Raw genomic sequence first — 24,137 nt, forward strand, 5'->3', positions numbered from 1 at the left:
AAAAATTTGAGAACAGCTCTGTGGGCTAATAGGATAACACCTAAGAGGTCATTAGGAAATTCACCATTCATGTTAGTATATGGTAGAGAAGCAAGGCTTTCAATTTCATTGGAGTTCTCATCCTTGGAACTAGCTCATCAATTGGAGCTAATTGAAAATAATGCCATGACAGTAAGAATGGTAGAATTGATGGAGCTGGAAGAAAGAAGAAATCAAGCCATGTAGACCTTAGAGACACATCAACAGCAGGTGAAAAGGAACTTTGATAAAAAAGGCTAGGGTCAGAACCTTCAAGGAGGTTGACTTGGTCTTGAAATGGGATGCAGATAGGGAAAAAATAGGGAGGCACTCAAAATTTGATGCACTATGGAGTGGTCCCTATCTACTTGTCAATTGCAAGCAGGCCAATGCTTTTCAATTGAGCAGGCATAGTGGTGTAATCTTGCCTATCCCAATCAATGGGATCTATCTCAAACCATTTTTCTGATAGGGCTTGAATTTTCTTGTACATAGATATTCTAGTCTCCTTTCTATTGTTTCCATCTTTCCAAAAAGTGCACGAGCACATGTGTTTTGAAGAAGGTTTTCAGTCTCTAGTTTCAATTGCAGAGGGCAGGTTTTCCAAATTTTCAATGCTTTGTTACTGCAGAGGTAGGGTTAGGGTTCTATAGTGCATAGATCCAAATTTGTATGACTCTATAGCCCAATGGACATGCAAAGTCATGAGTTTTATGTATAGCAGGCTCACATCCCCTCTGAGTTGCCAAAAATGTTATCCATTTTGCCTTCTGCCAAGATTCAAATTTTAAATGCTTGCCACGCCCAATGGTCACCTTCCATCTTCTATATTATTTTAGTGCCCGAAAAATATCAAAAAATTAAATGATGAAACCTTATGTCTTGTTCTGTTGGCCTACAACTTTCTGCACCATCAAATCTAGTTTAGATCTATGGTGGGCACTTTATTGCATTCTCCAAATGCACAATATTTAAATATTGCGGGAAAGCCCCTTGGCAACACGTGGTTCAGTGGGTCCTTATTTTTTGGGTGGGTCCATCTTCTCTAAGCCATTGCAGATAGGGTAGGTAGGGTGGTAGGTTGAGCTGGCAATTTGATTGGTACCCACTTCCCTGCATTTTATTTTATGATAGACCTTTTGACAATGCAGGTAAGTGCCCTAGCAACATGCATCTGAATGATGTCACGACTGATCTTGTAGAGGTTTAGAAGACACAAATTCTGAGCACCATAGATACAAATTAGATCAATGGTTGGCACATCCCTACAATATCAAGGTGCAAGGAGTTTAAACAATGTGGGGAAGCCCCTTCATGAAACGTGGAGGGAATGACATCACAAGCCCACCTTGTTCAAAGAATAACACATGAGGAACTTCCACCGTCAGATTTGCCAGATCAAGGGCTAGTGCTTTCCCACTTGATGGAAGTGTAAGGTTTTTAATTATTGTAGGAAAGCACCCTAGTGACACCTGTCTCAAATGAGGTCATGGGCCCACCCTTCTCACGAGGAGATACGTGTTGAGTTCTGACCATCTGATGCAAACAGATCCATGATCGAGGCTTCCCCACATTATCAAGATGCGAAGACTTTAAGTAATGTGGGAAAGCGCCTTGCTGCTGCATGTCTCTATGGGACCTATTTCTTGTGTGGGTCATCAAAGTTCTACTAGGGTGGTTGTTGAGTTGGATGCTAGGTGTATGATAAGTGTCTCGTGGGCCCAAGAATTTTGGGGTGGAAAACACAGTATAAGGGATCTTTCATAATCGTTGATCTTGCAAGAGATCAACAATCAGGGCTTTCCAACATTATGGAGTTGCATGAAGATTAAACATTGCAGAAAAGCCCCTTTGTGACACTTGTCCCAGCAAGCCTGGCCATGGTATTAATAGTTAGCATGGACAGTTGGGCTGGCAGTTATGTGATTGTCATGGTCAGGGTTCTAAGGAGGTGGCGCGGTTAGTTAAAAGTTGTTGTCAACCGCGTGGGGACTTTGTGGGTTGGCAAAAAAAAGGAAGATCATTGGCCCATGTGGCTCATTTTTCTTGCAAGATTCATTTGACCTACTAACTTTGCTGATCCACAAGCTAGAACAGGAGAAATCAGGTTTTCTTGCACGATCTGATCCTTTTGATCAATGCCAACCACTTTGGAATGAATGCTACCCCTAGGAGAACAATCCACCACCTCTAATCCAATCCATCTACTTGGTCAGATGATTTAATGGCATCGTTTCTATCTTCTCAAAGCCCTATTCCAACAAGATCATATATCATTGTATCTGGATCCCCATGATTATTCTCTATAGGACTTAATGGTAGTTGTTGTGGAGTAACTTCAGTAAGAGGACATCTCAGTTATGCCTGAACTATAAAGGCAATTTTTGTAAATTTTGTTAAGGTCAAACCCTCTCTAATTTCTCTGATATTGCTCTGCAAATCTTCAATGTAAAATTCCCTTTGCCTTTGAACTAAATGACATTCTTCTTATCTCCTTCAGCCATTGGTGTGAAAGTGCAAGAATCATTTGCTTCTCATTGATGCTTTGTAGAAATCTATGGTCTACATGACTGTATCTCTTTGACCTATGAATGATATATAAGTGAATCTCTCTTTCCTTATGTCATTCATTCTGGTTTTCTGATCTACATGGGGTTGTTAGATTAAAATGAGTCTGAATGTGTATATCTTTTGGTGTCATAATGCTTCAATAGTGCATGTATGGGCAAAGATTGGTTTAAACACTCTATTTTGGTGCATCACCTCCTTAGATTATAATAGGTAGATTTTCTTCCATGCTCTCATTCTGTCTTTGTAGACACCTAAATTTGATTACACCGCTTTAGTAATCCTATTTAGTTATCTCTAAAGGCATCATTAATTAAATTCTTATTTAATTAATCTTTTGCCATCCCTAGCTGATTAATTTAATTAATCATCTATAGTCCTAATTGATAAATCAAATAAACCTATTATTTATCAATTAAATCCTATTCTTTTATCTAATTCCAAAAATCCTCATTTATTAAATAAATCTATTTGATAAATAAAATCCTCAAATTCAAAAACTCCTAACGTATCTCTAATCCTCCATTTAGCCTAATCCACCCCATCCACCCATACTAACCAAGCTTAGCCACTAACTCACCCACCCTCATTAATGCCATCCACTTGCACATCTCTAACATCCCTAATCTAATCCTAAACTCAAGCCTAATCCACCCCTTAATGTTGTCACATTCCCTAAATAAGTTTAAGACTTTCCTAAACCAAACCAAAGTCTCCCCTCAAAAATCCCAACCACCAAGTCATGAGTGCTCTTACAAAACATAAAAGACTATTACAAGCCCACTCATGACTCTTACATCTATCTTCCACACTCTTCCCTCTTCCACACTCATTCCTCTTACATCCCTCTTACATACTCAACCCCACTCATCATGCCTTTAACCAACCCTTTACCCTACCCTCTCACACTCATCCTCCTTGTGACAAGTTTCACCTTCCCATTGGTGCTAAATAAGCACAATCCATGTGCTCCCCTTTGAGTGCATCTTAGCCCTCCTTAACCATCTCCCCATCCTTGCATCTAAGCCCTCCATTCCTCTACCCCTTGGCCTATAAATTGAATCCCATCCCAAGCCATTTAAAAAAATCAACAATCTTGGAGCTAAATTTACCATGCTATTTGGAGAACCAAAGCCATCAATCTTACTCTTATAATTCCTAATTGAGAGCTCACAAAGCTACCAATTTTCTATTACTCTCCACCATTGAAGAAATTGGGCAAGCAATTGAGCATACATCCACATCAAAGGACACATCTACAAAATCAAGAAAGCAATAAAGTGCTTCATCCTTTGAGGTTTGCATCTCTTGTTTTCTTTTCTTTGTCTAAGCATATATGTGAATTTAGTTTTAGTTTGTGAATGTTTCTCTTATTGTTAATGTTCTTTGCACACTAAAATCTTGTTCTACATTTTGGCACGCCCGGTGGGACCCCGCTATGGGTCATTCCTTAATCTTTTTCAATCCATATTTTGCTTTTACAAAGTAACAATCTAATGGTTTATGTTGTTTGAGTTGTTGCAAGGTGTGTTTGCTTGTTTTTGCAGGTGGAAGGATGCACTAGAGAAGAAGACATACCCTCAAAAATTTGAAAATAACCAAGAAATCAAAAAAAATTGAAAAAAACTCGCGTCCGTCGGTTCACTTTGTGCAGTGTCGTCTTCGCCCATCGTCTCTGCAATTTGGCATCTCTGCCTGTCGTCTCTGCAAAACGTCATCTGGGAAAACTCAACCGTCGTCTCCACCATCTCAATTGTCATCTTTGCAAACCCAATCATTGTCTCTACAAGTTCAACCGTCATCTGCGCGAGCTCAACCGCAGTCTCCGAAAGCTCAAACTGTCGTCTGCAAATTTTGGCGTCTCTACTTGTCAAACTGTCGTCTCCACCGCTGTAATTTGCCAACTATCGTCTCTGATGCCACTAGCTACTTTCTTCATCATATTTTCGTCTACATAGATCAGCATCTGTGTAGATCAGTGTCTGCGCAGATTGGTGTCTCCGCCTGCTGTATTGTTTTTCAAGATTTGTTGCTTAGTTTTTGGTTGTCTTGTCCAAGTCATTGTCTTTGCATGCTTTCAAAACTCTAACAAATAAACTTATATGTTTAAAAACACCAAAAATCACTAAAAAATAAATCAAAATTTGACTTTTAGTGGTTCCGTAGGAAACAGACCATTCTAAGCATTTTTACACATATCAAAAAGAACAAAAAAAGTTAAAAAAAAATTTCCCATAGTTAAGCTTTCATTTTAGAAAATTTTGGGTAACTAATCAAATTGCTTTTTTGTCTTATTACAGGTTAGAGCAACAAACTTAATCATGTTTCTTAGGTTTTCCTTGGAATGAACTTGAATGTTTAAGCATTTTTCTTTGAATGAATGTTGTTCAAAAACACACTCTTGAATGCTATGGATAAAAATCAACCTTTTATTGGAATGCATGCTTAAAACAAACAAACTCAATTTTGAATGCAAAGAATCAATGAATCAATGTAATATTTCACACTTCCAATTTGGGCTTAAAACACTCTAACACAATCTTGAATGCCTAACAATCAATGAACATTGCATGGTTTTGACGCATCTCAATGACGCTCGCATTTCTTACGTTGACAAATTTTTGATTTCCATTATGTTGACGACGCTGTCAAGTTGGAATGAACATTGCATGCCATAATCACGAGTGTCTTCAATCATAGCTTACAAAATATAAATCATCAAATGGAAAAGAACTCTGCTTTTTAGCCCAAGGTCATCCAAGTCTTCTCTCCCCTTATCATCTTTTGAGGCCATCTTGGGTGCATAAGACTAGGATCCAAAACCTTGTTTTCTTTTTTTTAGGAGGCCTGCTTGGGGATTTCATCACCCCTTGGACGACCTCAACTCCAGCGTTCTAGCAGAGTATAAAGATCGGGAGGTGAATCGAAAGACACCTCTCTTGGGATCAAGATTTTGTCACTCGGGCTAAGCTTCAAGGAACTTTATACCCTTGAGAAGTGAAAGAGGAGCAGTGGGTTACCACTCCTCTTGGCTGTGTGACATCTTTTTGATTTCATCTACGGATATGGACCTCACGTACCTTGCATATATCAAGGACTCCCTAGCTAAACTAAATTTCATCCCTGTAGAAAGATTCCTAGGATGTTGGTGTGTTTGACATGCTTGCTCCAAAATTTTGTCTGCTTGTTTGTTCATAGCCTTTGAATGAATGTTTTGCCAACTTTGGTCAAAATCCCAGTAAAGCAGAAATCTCCTAGCTCAAGGCATACTTAGCGTAGTCACTGCCTAATCAGAAGATCATCTAAGCTCCCTTAGTTCTTTGCTTTAGAACAATCTAAAATCCAAAGTCCATCCAAATCATCCCCCCCAGCCAACTAGCAACCCAATCCAAAATCACACCCAAGCCTTTAAAGAGTTGTTGTCACTCTACCAGAATTTGCTATCCAATCAATCCTACCAATCAACCAATCTCACCAAAGTTATCCCTCTGACAGAGCATTGTCTAGGGTAACCCAGCTTTGTCACTTGTATCCCTCATCACCTTGAGCTAAAGTTTGGGATCCACAAGTGGTCAATCTCGTGTCATGCCCATAGGATCATTAATCTATCCTTAAGTTGACACAATCTCCACCAATCCTGCACATAGGAAAGCAAAACTCTCACTTTTTGATAGCATGCCCTTGAAGTCTTCCATCCATAGGAAAGCCAAAAATCTCCAGCCAATCCTCCTTAGGTCTGTCATACAACTTTGACTCTCCCTAGGAAATCTTTCATCAGCCAATCCAAAATCTGAGCTTAATCCAAACCCAACCATGAGCTCCTGTGTTCATCCATATGCAAGACCCCATCCCCATCAAACTCATCATCAAAGCATGAAGTACCAATCCTATCATGATATATTCGGTCGCATTGTCCTAGCTCCTACCACCTCCTATTCCAATGATGATGAAGATCTTGTTGACTATGAAGGGTATCTTGAGAGCCTTAGAGACGTTCCACCAACCATCCCCCAAAATCCAAGAGTTATTCCAAACTATCTGGTCATGCCATCTGATATCCCAACTTCTCCTCCATCACCCAATCAACCAAACTTCCAATCCTCCACCCTCACCACACTAGCTATTCTTGTCAATCCACCTCCACCTCCAACACATGAGTCTCCAAGGAATCTCCCAGAGGAAATACAAGAAAAGAAGCCTCCAGCAGTTGATAAGCCATGTCATCTAATCCAACCATGTGAAGTAGTCAGTGATGAAGCTTCCCCATCTATAATATCACCTCCATCTCCTATTGCTATCATCCCCATACAATCCATCAAATTGCTTAAAATCCTTCCACTTCCCGCAAGCACCAAAATCCCACCACCTGTCAAATCCCTCCAAATCCTATCCACCTCACCTCCAAGTATTTCCCAAATCTCCCATAATGACCCTTATGCATCCATCTTCTACTCACCCATCTCCACTACCGAATCTCCCATCTATCCATCCGCTGCCTTTGAAGAATCCATCCCTTCACCTCCTATCGCACCATCCATCCCAATCCAATCCTATCAAGATCCTGCCCAAAAGCATGTTGACATCCCCCAAAGCATAAACGAAGCTATCATCATACCATGTCTTCCATCCATAGTGCAGTCACCATCCCCTCCATCTCCAAAAACTCAAGCCATACCTCCTCTACTACAGGATATCTTTTTATCCCACCAGCTAAATCAAGACCCTATCCTACCTTCTCCTCTGCTCCATGCTTCCATCTTACCACCTATCCAAGCTATTCCACCATCTATAATCTACCCTCTTGGTTCACTTACGTTCATCCATGGTGGCCTCCTCTCAGCAGAAGAATTAAGAACAGTATCTCCCCATTGCAATACATCTGAGAAAGCACTTCCACCATTTTCTACAAGCAAAAAGTATCCTCAGCTAGTTCAAATGCTCAATTGATGGCATTATCAAGGTCAAGGTTTAGGACCACAAGAGCAAGGAATTAGAAAGCCTATTATTGCACAAAAGAATCCAGGATTTCATGATCTTGGATATGTATCCAAAGGCTCACCATCTAAAGGTGTTGGTACACCACACCCCCAAACAAAGCCTGTCTCCAAACCCACCATGCCAGCCTCCCATCACTCCTTCAAGAAATCCTATGTCATCCCCCCTTCACCATATTTGCAACCCAAAACAACCTACCATATCCCCCCTTCATCCGCTAAATCCATTTTGGGTCCCTATGTCCCAAAATCTACCATCCTCCATCCTCCTATTAGCCATCATTCAAATCCTATTCCATCCGTTCCTATGCAAGATCAACAAAGGCACATATCAGGGCACATCATCCATCATCATCCCCCTACATGCTCTTCCATATACTCTCCATCTCACAAAGCTTCTCCTAACCATCTTCCCAAAGCTTACCACAGCAATGTGAATGCCAACTTCAAAATGCATAAAGCTAAAAATCCGCATCCTAGGCAATCATATGTCCATTTTAAAAGACATACTCCAAAAAAGCAAAATCCAATCAAAGAATGCAAAACAATGCAAAAGCCTATAAAACAAAAATCCAAAACCATGTGGATCCCAAAGAAAAAAGTTGAAACCCAATGCATAATGGCATCCACCATTGCTAATCCTCCATCTAGTGACTCATGTCCCCCATCTTCTAACTCCATCTTGGGTGCCTATATCCCCAAGTGTGCTTCCACAAATCCACCATCAAGCCTGCATCTACCATATATCCCCCATATGTTCTTTTCACACCTGTCCCAACATGTGCCAATGTTGATCCTGCAAGCATCCTCATCTCATGCTCCTTTCCAACCTTTTCATCCCTCCATCTCCTACCATCAATCCCATCTAATCCAATCTATTGCATAAATCACACATCCGATGTACCAACAGCTAGCAACAAAATTGAACATTCCAATAGCTAGAGAAAAATCCCAAAGAAAAAGCCAAAAATAGCTGAAGAAAGCCAAAATCATTCCAGCTAAGTCAAAAGTCAAAAAGTCAAAAAAGAAAAAGAAAAAGAAAGCATCCACTGGTGAAAAATTGGCAATTCAAGCACCTTGGACAAGTACCATGATGAAAACTTGGCAAACAAGCATCATGCGTAATCTAGCCATCCCCAGCTTAGCCTATCATCCTCATGCTTTTGGTCACATCTTGTCATCCACCTCCATCTTCCAATCTATCCATCTATCCTCCACCCTCCAGCTTCCATCTCACACCATCCACTTATCTTCTACAACTTCAGCCAATCATCCCAGCTATCATCCATCTCCCTAGCATCTTCAGTTTTTCCATCCTAGCTTCAATCCTATCACATCCATTGTAAGACCTCCTTCCACATGTCATATTTCGACTAGGGGCATTGTATTCCTTAGAGATCTTGTCTTGTCCATCCTCCCTTGTCATTGGTATCTAGCTCTAGGCTATCCTCATGCAAACCCAATGTCATCTCTTTATATCCATCATAATCCTAGCTATCTCCCATCCTATCTAGCCATCTCATCCTGCTCCTCTAGCTATCTTTGGTTACAAAATCTCTCATCATCATTGGGATGCATCCTTCCCAAATACATATCTTCTGCTATCCCCCATCCTTAGCTTTCACATCTTGCAAAACATCGAACCATCCCGCTATCCTATCATCTTGAGCTTTTGCATGCTTGTAACTATCTTGGTCAGCTTCAGCTTGTAAATATCTTGGTCTATCAGCTTGTACATCCTCTTTAGCTTAGTACCATTGTATCTATCCAACTTTTGTGTCAGTTCCTCCTTGATCAACATCTTGCACACATCACACATCTTGGTTAGCTATTCCAATGCATCCTTTAGCTAGACTTCCTGTCACCAAAGTGTTATCCTTCTTAGTTCAGCTTGCTAGATGCATCACTTATCCAAATCCACCAGCTTAGGTACTCTCCGATAGGTCCTTGCAAGATATATTTTTCCTCATGTCTGATCTTGGTCCGTTAGTACCTCGTCCTACCCATCTCATTGGCAAACGGTTCTCTTTTAGATTTTCACTTTCTTTTGATTTGGAATCTTTTGTTTTGGGTCTTGAAATATCTTTTCCAAGCAATCTCCTTGTTCCCTCCTCAAGGTTGCCATGATCTTCCATATCATGGTATGCTGCGAATGGGGCAATTAGAGCATAGGGTCTTGATCAAGTCTTTTTCTTGTTTTCTTTTTCTACTTGTGGGTTACCTAGTGTCGTTTCCACGTTGCTTCCTTTGGGATTCATGTGTGATACTGGGGAAATCCTTGCGTGTTTGTTTTGAGTCAGTTCATCAATCCTTTGGACGGTTGGTGAAAAGGCCTTGATGTTCTTGGTAACCTTGGCAATTAACCAACAGTCCTATAGCAAATCTAGTGCTCAACTACATGGTGCTACTTCTCTTTGAAGTATCCCCCTGCTCAAAAAGCTTCAATGGATTCCCTTCATCTCCATTATCCCCCATCCATATCCAGCACCTACCCCAGCATATGAATCAGTATCTCTTTGGATCACTCCTCACGCTTAGCTTTAGGGATCCACAATCCTAGTCTTAGGGATCCACCAATCAAATCAACCCACCAAGCCTCATTTTTCGAGATCCATAATCCTAGTCCTAGGGATCTCCGAAACCCATCTTCCACCAATCTGACTCTTTGAAATCCTATTGCATCAGCTTTATCATCCCATCATCCCTCCTCTCCTCCATGGATTCTTTTTATAGTTCTCTGCTCCTCCATCCTCCTCCCCCAATCCTGGAAAGTCTTAAGCTTTCTTTACTATTGTGCCTTTGATTTCCCTTTATCATTCTCGCGTAGTGAGAGTTTGAGCTAATTCAGCCCCTTCTCTTTTCCAATCTGTGTCTTAGCTCATCTCAATTTCTTGTACTTTTCAAGAAGTTGTCAAGCCTCATTTCTCTCCCCGCCACCTTCTTGAGGGGGCATCATCTAAGTCTAGTCTCTCCTCTTTTTATCTGAGACTGGGGCAACCTTGTTGCTAAAACATCTTCCTCGTGTCGTCTTTATTCAAACTTTTTTGAAATAGTGTTGTCTCAACACTATGTCAAAGAGGGGCAAAATGTAGACACCTAAATTTGATTACACCGCTTTAGTAATACTATTTAGTTATCTCTAAAGGCATCATTAATTAAATTCTTATCTAATTAATCTTTTGCCATCCCTAGCTGATTAATTTATTTAATCATCTATAGTCCTAATTGATAAATCAAATAAACCTATTATTTATCAATTAAATCCTATTCTTCTATCTAATTCCAAAAATCCCCATTTATTAAATAAATCTATTTGATAAATAAAATCTTCAAATTCAAAAACCCCTAACCTATCTCTAATCCTCCATTTAGCCTAATCCACCCCATCCACCCATACTAACCAAGCTTAGCCACTAACTCACCCACCCTTATTAATGCCATCCACTTGTACATCTCTAACAGTCCTAATCTAATCCTAAATCCAAGCCTAATCCACTCCCTAATGTTGTCACATTCCCTAAACAATTTTAAGACTTTCCTAAACCAAATCAAAGTCTCCCCTCAAAAATCCCAACCACCAAGTCATGAGTGCTCTTACAAGCCCACTCATGACTCTTACATCCATCTTCCACACTCTTCCCTCTTTCACACTCATTCCTCTTACATCCCTCTTACATACTCAACCCCACTCATCATGCCTTTAACCAACCCTTTACCCTACCCTCTCACACTCATCCTCCTTGTGACAAGTGTCACCTTCCCATTGGTGCTAAACAAGAACAATCCATGTGCTCCCCTTTGAGTGCATCTTAGCCTTAACCATCTCCCCATCCTTGCATCTAAGCCCTCCATCCATCTACCCCTTGGCCTATAAATTTAATCCCATCCCAAGCCATTTAAAAAAATCAACAATCTTTGAGCTAAAGTTACCATGCTATTTTGAGAACCAAAGCCATCAATCTTAACCTTATAATGCCAAATTGAGAGCTCACAAAGCTACCAATTTGCTATTATCCATCTCCACCATTGAAGCAACTTTGAGCATTTGAGCATACATCCACATCAAAGGACACATCTACAAAATCAAGGAAGCATGGAGTGTTTCCTTTTTTGGGTTTGCATTCCTTAATTGTTTCCTTTGTCTAATCTTATATGTGAATATAGTTTTTAGTTTGTGAATGTTTGCTTTAATGTTAATGTTCTTTGCACACTAAAATCTTGTTCTACAGCCTTTTCCTCTCCAAGAATAGTTAGGTGCATCTTAATAGTAAGAGGAAGTTGGCCTTCTCCAGAGGTTCAACCTCACAGTTCAAGTCTCATAGCTTGGAGGTTGTTTTCATGTTTCACAAGGTTGTCCTTAGGTAAGACTTTGGACAAGGGTGCAAACCTATGTGACAATAGTATGCTTGTATGTATGTTGGGTATGTTTGGGAGGGATTGAAACATGTTTTTTTGAATGCTTTTCCTTCATGTTTTTGCTTGTTTTTCAAAGAAATTTTGTGGGTTGTTTTGGCATTACTCACCCTTGGATAGGGAAGAAGTGGCCATGTATGGGGGAAGTGCTTTAGTTGGACCTCAATAGTGTAGAGTCCCTTCTCATGATGAGAAGAGTGAAAGAGGGTAGGGTGTTATGGGCCCCTACTTGTCATCACATACCATGTTTTAAAATTTTGAAAATTCAAGAAATGGAAGAATGAAAATCTTTGTAATATTCGCCTCGAAAGGGCATTTGTGGAAGAATGAAAGTTCTTGAATTTTTAGCCTTGAAAGGGCTATGTTGTGGTATAGTGATCGACATCTCCTATTGGGAAAATCCACCTTCTCCCTAGTTTGATTCAATATTGGACCTATTGTGCAAACCAAGATGGAAATGCATGCTTGATTTGTTCTTCATGTTTTGCTTGATTTGTCTTTGGGTCAATTCTTGTCTTCTCCATGATCACCATGACGTATTGAAGCTTTTGAAAAGGATCCCTTGTTAAGGACCTAGAAGAGAATTCAAATTGTATTGTAATATTATATAAAAAGGGGTTTTTTAATTTTTTTGTAGTGGCAAGGATGTTGGGTTTTCTTACTAGTTCTTTCTCGACGGAGCCTTGAACTAGGTTGATTAATAGAAAAGAAAAGATTGAGAAATTTTCTTTCATTGTATCTTATGTTATTTAGATCTTGCATAGGTGCGTTAATAGATAGATTAAATGGGGATGATCAATAATGTAATTTCCAAGTTCAAACTTCTGCTAAAGAGAATTCGTGGAACTTGAGATAATGAGGTTGAGCTTTTCGCTCTGTTAGAGTTTTCTTGCTTCATGCAAATTTTCAATTTTTTGCGTATGGCCGTTCTCTTGCACTCCCCTTCTGTCGGCACTTGTCATACCATATTTACTACGAGAGCTTTAGGTTAGGATATAATGGCTCTGGCCAGCAGTGAACTAGTTGTTTCTGGTATTCACACTGCTGCTTCGGATTGCCATGGCACCACCATTGAACAAACGCCCACGCAAGTTTGTCCCGAAGGTCTTCCATGAGGTAATCCTGATATTGTCCTTCCTTTGCAAGAATTTGATGCTACATGTGACTGGTTAGAACAACATACCTTGATAGGGTATTTTGTTGGTAGGACTCCCCCTGAAACTATGCTCAAAGAATGGGTCAATAAAAGCTGGACTCCTCATGGAGTCCACCTTGACACTGTGCAAAACCTTACCAAAGGTTTTTTTTAATTCTACTTTACTAACCTGTCGCAAGAAGACGCAATTTTTACCAATGGCCCTTGGTCTTTGCATTCCTCTCTGCTTGTTTTTCAGAAATGGTCTCGAGACTTCTCTGTCTGATCGGATGATAAAAAGCTTTGGGTTCCTGTTTGGGTCAAATTCCCAGGTCTACCCTTGCCTTGTTGGCCTTTTATTGAGTCTATTGCCCAAGCCCTTGGTAAAGTTGTTACCAAGGAGCCAGAGAAATTTTTTAATGCTCGACCTCAGTGGCATGTTTGCATTGAAGTTGATCTTTCTAAAGATCTCAAGGATTTTGTGGAAATCTAGATTGGCGCCCAAACCTTCTCATAGAAGGTGCTTTACTTGAACCTACCTAAAACCTGTTATAGGTGCCAGTCTACGAAAGACAAGATCAAGGATTTCCCTTTGGCTACACCTAGGGTCAAACCCCAGCCTAAAGTGACGTCTATCAAATAGGTCGAAGGAAAAAAAGAAGAATGGGTTACTGTTGGGCGCAAGGGCAAGCCTACCTGGAATCCTTTGGCCCCCAAGCCATCCTATGTGGCAGTTACTGTGATTCCTCCTATTTCCACTGAAGTGTCTGTGCCTACTAGCATGGAGACGCCAGTGGCTTCCATTACACTTGTTCCAGTTTCGCAGGTTTCAAACCTTGCTAGTTCGTAGGGGATTAAGGCAGCCACCAGGGCCTCGTCCTTGGTCGGGGCTCATTCTCCTCTTGCATTCTCTTCCATAGTACCACCAGCAACAAGGCATTCTCATAGTTCTCCTAGACATGCAGAGATATCAGGGGTAAAATGGCAGGCTGTAAGTTCAGGGGATTTCCCATCTGACTTCCACCCAGTTTCTACCTTTTTGCAGAATAGTTACTCCTTACAAGAGGATGAGGATGGTATGGAAGAGTTCTCATGAACTTCCTCTCTTGGAATGTTTGAGGTCTTACAGACCCCCCCAGAAAGTACTATGTCCAGGATACCCATCATAGACTTGGGAATTTAGATTTTCTTTGCCTGCAAGAAGTTAAGATTTCTGGTTTCATGCTTTTTGTTGCATGTCATGTCATTTGGCAAGATAACATCATGTTTTCTTCTCAGCATGAAGCTGGCCGAGGTGGTGTAGTTACTCTCCTATCACCTCACCTTCATTCTGCTATTATCTCGTACGGTTTTGACCCCACTCATCGTATTATTTGGCTTTTTCTTTCCATTAACAATCATTCTTTTGGAGTCATTAATGTTTATGCTTCCAATGATGCTGTGGAAAGGGCACAAATGTGGGTTTGGCTTGCTGACAACTTGCTACCAACTACTTGGGTCCTGTGTGGGGACTTCAATATGGTTGAAGTGGCCTCTGATAAAGATGGAATTCTGCCTTTTCGTTGGACAGCTGGGGAAAGAGAAGCCTGGTTTTACATGCATCATAAATTGAGTTTTTTGATCCTAATACTAGTTGCCATCATGATAGTGGGGCCTAGCACACTTGGTCCAATTTTTGAGCCGGTCCTGACCGCATATTGAAACGTCTTGATCGTGTTATGATCTCGGTGCAATCTTTTTTTTCCTTTTCTGAAGATCGTGATCTACCTATCATTCCCCTGACAGATGTGATGTTGTCAGGCCACTATCCCATTTTTTTTGGCATTTTTTGGCAAACAACTATCCCCAAAGTGGTCAAGTCTCAATTCTTCCTCAACACATCTATGCTATTGCATGCTTCCACTATCTCCCACATACAACATGTCTGGAATTTAGAACCACGTCCACATTCCCATCGAGGTTGGATTCAATGGTGGAATGATGCCATTACCAAAACGGCTCAATTTTTGTGCATCTATGGGCGTCAGCTGGCAATTTTTAGAAAATGGTCTTATGAAGCCAACACCCTTGCCCTCAAAAAAGCCTCTGAATCTCTCACATTCAACCCCTTTGATGTGGATCTTCAAATTCAGCTTGCCAAGCTTCACCATGAAAAGCAAATTGTTGATAACTATGTTGCCCAAGGAGCTCAAATCAAAGCCCATCTCCACTGGTTGGAGGTTGGCGACAAAGCCTCGAAGGAGTTCTTCCAGGCTCTCTAAGCTCGTCATACCAATGTTGGGATTAAAAAGATAAAATAGAAAACTGATGTTCTTTCTAGTCTGCGTGACATCCTGCAAGCTTTTGTTCTTCACTATGAGAATGTCTTTGCTTTGCAGGGCCATTCGGTTGCTCAGGAGGAGGCTCTCAGAAAGTGTATTACTGTTACTCCAAACCACCTCGTAGTTGAGCAATGTGCTTTCTGTGAGCAACTTCTTTCCCTCCAAGACCTTAAAGAGGCAGTTTACTCCATGGCGGATGACAAATCCCCTGGGTGTGATGGATTTTCCTGTGAATTTTACAAACATCTTTGGGAGCAAATTGGTCCTAGTCTCACAAAGCCTATCTTGAAGCATACCATTCTAAAAGCTTAGGAGTGATCATAAATAAAGGCAATATTAAATTCATACCTAAAGCCAGTGATCCTGAGGACATCTGCAACTGGAGGCCCATCACCCTCCTGAATGTGTCTTATAAGATCATTGCTAAGGTGCTCTCTCTCAAAATCTGCCATATGCTTCCTCTAATTGTGTAGCCTGAAAAAATTGGCTTAATCAAATCCAGGTATATTCTTGACAACATCATTGCTGTTTGGGAAGGTATGGAATGGGCTCATAAGTCCAAGTAGCAGGCTATCTTTTTAAAGATAAATTTTGCTAAAGCCTATGATCGCATTGAATGGCCTTTCATTTTGGCTATGCTTCAGGCTCTAGGTTTTGGTCCCAATTTTCTTCAGTCCGTGGAGATGCTCTTTGGTGATGCTAATGCTTGCATCACCATCAATAATTCTCAATCTAAAGCTTTTGGACTTTTTTGTTCCATCAAACAAGGTTGTCCGCTAGCTCCAGCGCTTTATGTCCTTACTGCTGAAGGTTTTGGTTATTTACTTGCTCACTCTATGTCTTCAGGACTGGTCCGTGGCATTTCCTTGCCTGATTCTTCCTCCGAGGTAGTCAATGGGCATTTTGCTGATGATTATTTTCTTACTCTTCTTGAAGATAAATAAAACATCAAAAATGCTTTAATTGGTTTGTGTACACTCGAAAGTGTCCCACTCTAAACCCTTCTATCCAAACGATTCCATGAGTTTGGAATGCTTGGATGCCGGCTTAGAGCTCCCTATCCATGGAGTGCAAGAGAGTATATTTCAAGAATAAAAAGGCTCTCAGATGAGCCTTAGAGATACTCTTCTTGCTAGTAAACCATGCAATGGGAGGTTCCAAAGACAAGATGCAAGAATGCAACTGTCTCAAGGAGTTCCTCAAGAATGCAATGCAAACTAAGCTAAGATGATAATGCAAAATGCAGCTATTCTAAGCATGGATGAGAGTGTTACAAAACCATTATTAAGCTATGTGAGATTAAGCTACATGTAAAAATGAAAGCTAAGCTAAGCTAGAATGCCATGATGCCACGGATGAGAGAATGTAGACAAGGAAGAGAAGTTCTCCACAAAGCTCCAAAGAAAACCTGTTAGAAAACCTGCAGCATAACAATGTTCAAAAGATGGATTCATTGAGGGGGAAAGCTCTCTCCCTTTTAAAGATGTATGGATGGTAGAGATCAAGATGAAGATGGTGGATGATCAACGGTGGAATTTGAAAAGAGGAGTGATCCATGTGCACACACAAATCAACCAATAGAATATAAGTTGACTTGTCATATAAGACAAAAGTCACAAAGCCTTTTCTTTTAATTGCAAAATAGAAAAAAGACTTTATGTGTGCACTTTAAGTGGGTTAGAAGAATGGGGTATTTTATTTAATTAAAAGGGGACATGTTCTTTTAATCAAATAATGAACTTAGGATAGCATAGTCAAACTATAGGTTATAATCAAATAAATTGATTATTAGCAATTTGGTCTAGGTAAATGATTAAATTAATTTAGCCAAAATGCTGAGAAGGGGGCTAATAGTCTAGATGACCATTTTTAGATGATTACATTTGCCCCTCTTTGACTAATGTGTGATCGATCTGGGAACACATTATGTCAAAGAAAATCGAAGCCAAGTAGGCGATGATAGATATAGATGTCTAATTTTGAAGAGTGAAATGCAGAAATAGATAGCAAGTCCTGAATGCACAGCCTGATAGCAGTAGTACTGAACACTAGGAAGAGATGATGTCAAAATTCAAGAAGAATACTAACACTTAGAAAAGCAGACAGAGTGAGATCGTATTAAGGATAAAAAATTCGATTTGATAAATTTGGCCTGTTTTGACAAAATCAATCTCTAGGGAACAAATGAAGAGATTTTTTAAAATTTCTTGCATTTTTGGAAAGCTCTTTGATTTTTAACAGGGGTCTCTTTTTTTCATTTTCATTTTTGGATAAGAAATCATAGCAAAAAAGTCCAATCTTGTTGACTAGGTCAAAACCAAAGAGTAAAAATGAAAGCATTTGTGATTAACTTGCACTTTCTTTGCATGTACTTGGTTGGAGGATAAATTAGATTTTTGAAGCAACTCACCACTTTTTATTGCATATTTTTATGTTATTTCACACTAACTTTTTTTGCTAACAAGTTGTGATTTCAGGTTGCCATCCTTGTGAAAAAAAATTGAAACATTGCATAAAAAGAACGCATGTCAAAGCTTCAAATGCACAAGGGCTACTAACGATTGTTTGCAGGGCTGCCCAAAGCATAAAAACCCAAATTTCTTGCTTTTTTGTTTTCATGTGTGGCATTGAATAATTGTTCATTTTTCATAGGCACATAAAACTTGTGATTGGAGTCTTTTGGTAATAGGAGAGTATGCTCTTCACCCTTGTGGTGAATCAGAAATCTTGACTTGCCATTTGGTTTCAAAAGCAAGGGGTAAATGAATCTTCTTGGCGTGTTTGGGAGAAAATGATTGGAATAGGAGAGTATGCTCTTCACCCTTGTGGTGAACCAGAAATCTTGACTTCCAAAATTTGATCCACTTTGTGTAGTTAGAATCCTTTAGAGGGCCTGCTCTCGGACAACCTGAGAGGAACGACCCAAGTGGGAACAAGCCGATTACCTGGCTCTTCCAACCCACTATAAACTCAAGGCTATCAAGGACACAAAACCTTGGTAGACATAGTGTTTATCTTCGTCTAGTGTGATCGCTTATGGGATTTCGACCATAGGGAGATCACTAGGCAAGAATGCTTAAGGTACTCTTGTGATCGCGAGATCGGTTACTCATCGCAAGGTGAGGTGTCCCGTAATTGGGAGCAAGAGGAACACTATGAACGGAAGCCCTATCTAAAAACCCTAAGTTAGTAACTACCCTTTTTAGCCGCTCAACTTCTTGGTGCAAGGATTGATCCTAGTGGACTACCCGGATCACCCCAAGATTTACACTCACCATATGTGTTCCCTTGGTTATGCTTATGGCATTTCCATGACAAAGCCAATATCTCTTGTGGGCAACCACTTGGTGTGAGGCAAAGGAGCATCAAGCGTGGGCCAAGTTGTTGAGTAATGAACCATGACTTCTAGGTAGATATTGCTTGATGTGTTCTCGAATGTGGTATACTTGTGAAAATCTTTTGAAGATACACATGACGATAATTCTAGGGAATTCTTTTGAGACGTCACATATGCTTGTATCATGCAAGGTTGCTTTGTCCCTTGCTTGATTGTTTGAAGACTACTCCATGTGTCACTATCTTGCTTGAAAAGAAATTAATTTTGAACATCAAACTTGTTATGCTATCAACTATTGTCAAACTTTGTCAACCAAGTCAAAACATCAAATGCAAACATTTTTCTTATGTTGCTTGCTAAGGGGAGTTTTATCATTTGGCTATGATTTGTTATGTCTCTAGTCCTTAAACATGCTTAAAGTGGCTCTTTTTTCTTAGTGCTCTTGGTCTTTTTTTCTTCATGGTCTATGCATGCTTGCTAGTTATTCTTTTGCTAAAATGATTACCTTGATTTCTTGACAACACTCTTGGGTTGGAGAGTTGTTCACTTGTCACCCTGCTTGCTCTATCTATTTGGCTATTTGGGCATCTTGCCTAGCTATTGACTTGAGTCATTCATGTCGTAAGTTTCTTGGACATATTGTTTGACAAGTCACTTTAATCTCTCTCTGCTATCTTGACAAGTGAACACTCTACCTCCTATAGTTTCAACATCAAGTTATCTTCTAGACTATTTTATGCTTGGCTTTGCATCTAAAACTATGGGATCTAAACCTTGTGCTACCAAACTTCAACTGAATCTAGATGATCATGATATCCTCCATGTCACTAAAGAGTTTCAAGATCTATATGCACAATACAAAGAACTAGAAGAGACAAATGATCTTTCTTACCTTCATCTCTCTAAGCGCATGATAGAAATGAAGTCTAAACTTGAGAAAAGGTTGGAGGAGAAGATTGCATCATTACATGAATCTTCCTTAAGGTCTTTACATGCATGTGAGTCACCTTCTTTGAGGTCATCCTCTTCTTCTAGGTCTACATGCTCTACTTCAAGACATCAAATGTCTTCATCTTCTAGATCTAAAGACCTTTGTAGAGAACAAGCACTTGAGCCTATGACAAAATTTCATGATGGACCTATCTTTGATGAAGATAATGATGAAGACATGAATGCATTCTATTCACTTGAGAAACAACCAAAGGACTCTAGACATAATTTTGATAGAACTTTTGCTCCCTTGGAAGATTCTTATGATGACACTTTGCAAAAACTTCTTGGCAATAAGATCATCATGTTACCTAAGTCTAACTCATATGGAAACCCATTCTTGGATACCTATTGTGCCTATCATCGATCTAATGACCATGCTACTTCTGATTGTATAGAGCTGAAACATAAAATCCAAGATCTCATTGATGATGAGATTATTGATCTTGGAACCTCTAGTGACTCATGTGCTGAGGATACTTCTCTTGAGCAAGATCATATTAATGAACCTATGTCTAGTGATGGTTTCCTTGATACCTCCACTTCTTCCAACACTCATGCATCTCCCAACACTTCAAAGCTTTCCAACATGCCTCTATCAAAAAAGGAACCTAATGCTTTCCACATTGACTATGTGTATCCTCAAGGGCTACCTCTAAAAGAAACTCAAGCTAACCTTCACTTGGCTGCAACCCTTTTCCATGCTACTAATCCTAAACATCCTCAACCTTCATACACTACTATGCCTAATCCAAGCACTTCTCCATTCACTCTTCATTCCCCCTTGTCCTTAGAAGTGGCTCCATGTCAAGAGGACTCTCAAAAAGAAAAAGCTATAAATGTCAAGAAAGATCAAGATCAAGCACCCTTTCATCTCTTTCAAGATTTTTCCCCTCCATATCCTATATCTTGTCCACCTCCTAAGTATTATGAAGATACCACTTCCACTATCTCCCTTGAGCTTACTGAAAATTATGAGAAAAGTTCTCTTCATATGCTATCCAAAGCTACTTGTCAAGATCAAAGCATCGCCTCATGTTCTACTTCTCCACATCCACTTCAAAATTGTGCTCAAGCTTCAAGTGCTTCTATTAAAAATGTTGTTCCTATGAAAGGTACTCATGAGTCTATTGATGGCGTTGACCATGTTGCTCACTCTAAATATGTTGATATCCCTTTCCACTATCCCTCTACATCTTCTAAATCTATCCTTGGTCCTTATCCATCTAAGCTAAAGCATTCAAACATTCCATCCATATTGGGGCCTTATGTTCCCCCATCTCCTACATTCACTCCTAGCTCATTCCCTAGCTCTCCTATAATACCTCAAGATCAACAAAGACACTCATCCTTGATGACTTTTCACCCATCTATAAATCTAAACCAGTCATATCATCCTTATTCATCCACAAATCCCAAGTCATTTGGAAGTGAGAATAAACATAAGAATCCATTGAAAAATGAAGATCACTATGTCCCATCTAATCTACATGTGAATGCTAAGAAGACGAATGCACAAAAGAGACCGCAAAGGTCCACTATTAAGAGAGCTAAATCAAAGAAAATGTGGGTTCCTAAATCCATCATTGAAGAAATGCAATGTCAAGCACCCAAAGAACGAGGAAAATCTAAAGCTATATGGATTCCCAAGTCTCTTTTAAAAGACTTGAATATTGAAAATACTTCAAAGTTGACATTCAAGCTTCCAAAGGCTTCCATTCCATCTTCTTTCAAAAATCTTTCTAAAAATATTCCAAAGCCTTCCACTCCACTTTTTTCCAAATTTCTTCTACCGCCTCATACATCTAAACCTCAAGCTATTTCATCCATGATTCCTCCATTGTTCCAATACCCTTCAAGGTGTGTGTCAATGTTGATCTTGTCCAATATTTTAGCTACCCACATGAAATCCTCTAAAGCTTACACTAACTTTCTATACATGAACTATTATCCTCCATATACTCTTCCTACTACCATTTCTCTTTCATCACCCTATCAACATCTTTGAGCATACCAGTCTATGGTCTCGGCTTATCATGGCTTATCTTTCCTATAGGAGCACTATCTAAATTCAAAAAGCTTGAGCTCTTTCTAAAAATTCAAAAAATTCAAAAAAAATAGAAAAAGAAAAAAAAGGGCCTTGGTGAAAACCACTTCTTGTGGCACCTTGGTAGCAAAAGTAAAGAGAAATAAATTTATCCTATGGTGAAAACTACTTCTTGTGGCACCTTGGGTAAGTACCATGATGAAAACCTGGCAAACAGGCATCATGCATAATTCTTCCATCATCCATCTATCCCCTCTTCTCTCTTTGATCTTGACAATGTTGAGCTATCTTTGCATATTGGCTATCTTATCCAGCAGCTTTCCTATTGTGCTCTCCCATTCACTCATAGCCTCCATCTTGAGCTTTATTTTTATTGCTCTATCCCATTGCTATCCTATCTAGTTGACCCCTTGGTCTTGATCATAATAAATGAAACATGGTTCTCATAGGTCTCTTGACATGACTACTCTTTGGACTACACACTTCATGCTATCTCACTTGTTGGCTTCATTGCTTATCCTACATGTTATCTTGCTCATTTCTTCCGTTGCTTATCCAAAACCTACTTTATATGGCTATCTTTCCCTAGCTTGGGTACTCTTGAGGAGTGCATCCTTGAGGATCACTTTCACTTGCTTCATACTCCTTTCTTATCCATCTTTGTCTATCCACCAAATTTCTGCTCCATCATGTCCTACACCTGCTAGACATTGGGAGAAAATGATGTGATCTTGCTTGAGAACTAGTAATCTCTAAATTATTCTAAATAATCCAAAAAATCATCTATGATGCTGAAAAAATCTTAAAAATTAGAAAATGTCTTGAAAAAAAAGATCTTCTTAGTGAAAACCTAGCAATAGGCACTTTGATGTATCACCAAAAAAATCAAAAATACAAAAATACAAAAAAAATGAAAAAAGTCCTGAAAAAATCTGTCAAGTGGTGAAAATCTGGAAACAGGCACTACTTGAAACCCTTGCACCTATGTCTATCACTCTCAATCACCTATTTTGCTACACATTTCCTAGCTTGGAATTGTTTCTTGTCCTCATCTTGGGGGCATAGCTACTTAGCCTATTGAGGTATTCTTGTGGATTAGGGTTTCTTTGACAACTCACAAAATAGTGTTTCTCAACACTTCCCCCACTTTGACATCAAGTGTTTTTTAACACTTTACAGATAGTTTACCTACGGTCTCCGATGTCGCGATATCTCACTATCAGAATCAAGTCTGGAAGAAATGGCCAAGTGACTTACACACACGCACTTTAACACTTAAACGACTGAGCTATGCTAACATTTATCTATTTTGTGTGCTGTCTATGATGATTTCTTTGCCATGTATTCCCTCCCTAATAGTTTTTCAAGGATGTCATTGACTAGAAGACTGGGGGCATGGGACATATTTTCTTGATTTCTGTTTGTGGGTATACTTTTGTTTGTCTATAGTGTTGTAAGCATTCATGCTTGTCCTATTCAACACTTTGACTTATAAATGTATCATCCTTGATTGTTTTGCAAGACTGCACTCAGGGTTTATCCTGGCGCTTATGCCTTGATACAGGTGTAATATTGCTAAATTAAACTTAGGGAATCTAGTCGTGTAGTTATCTTGACTTACATGTCTCTGATGCTTAGATTGGATTTCCACATACCTATCTAATATCGATCATATTCATATCCTCATAGTTATACTAGTGATGGTTGTATGATCTCATGATGTCCCTAATAAATGCTCAATGATGAAATTAAGAGTCTAAATGTTATGCACTTCTTGCTGGTAAACCACTTTGCATGTTAGCTTGCATTTTAGGTTCATTTTCTAGCTTAGTCTTGCATTCTTGCATATGGGGAGAGCTCTCTCTTCATCTTTTTGTGGACATATCAGCTAACTCCTTTCATATATTTCTTTACTTTCTTCTTGTTCATGTCTTTTCACCTTCTTAATCTTTCGCTTCATCTCTTTTCTATCTTATCATCACATTATATAAAGTTTTGACCTCTTAAATAATTTCAACATCCTAGATTCATTTTCGGGATCGAAATCCAAATTCGAGTTCATCTTGATGGTCAAAATTGTCTTTTAAAATTCTACTTTCTTCTGAGCAGTTAGCTGACCTTTTGAGGTCTAATCTCTGAATCATCACTGGGGCATCTTCATTTCTTCATGTCTTCATCATTTCCATACTTCATATCTACTTAAATTCACTATTTCATGTCTAAAATCACCTTTCTACTCATTTTGACCTTATTTTTATGCTATGTCCTTCAAGGTCAACTCTAGTCAAACTGGGGCATTTTATCAATTTTTTTA

The sequence above is a fragment of the Cupressus sempervirens genome, chromosome 6 (assembly GCF_028749045.1).
Source record: "Cupressus sempervirens isolate cs-2001-9-10 chromosome 6, ASM2874904v1, whole genome shotgun sequence".
Taxonomy (NCBI): domain Eukaryota; kingdom Viridiplantae; phylum Streptophyta; class Pinopsida; order Cupressales; family Cupressaceae; genus Cupressus; species Cupressus sempervirens.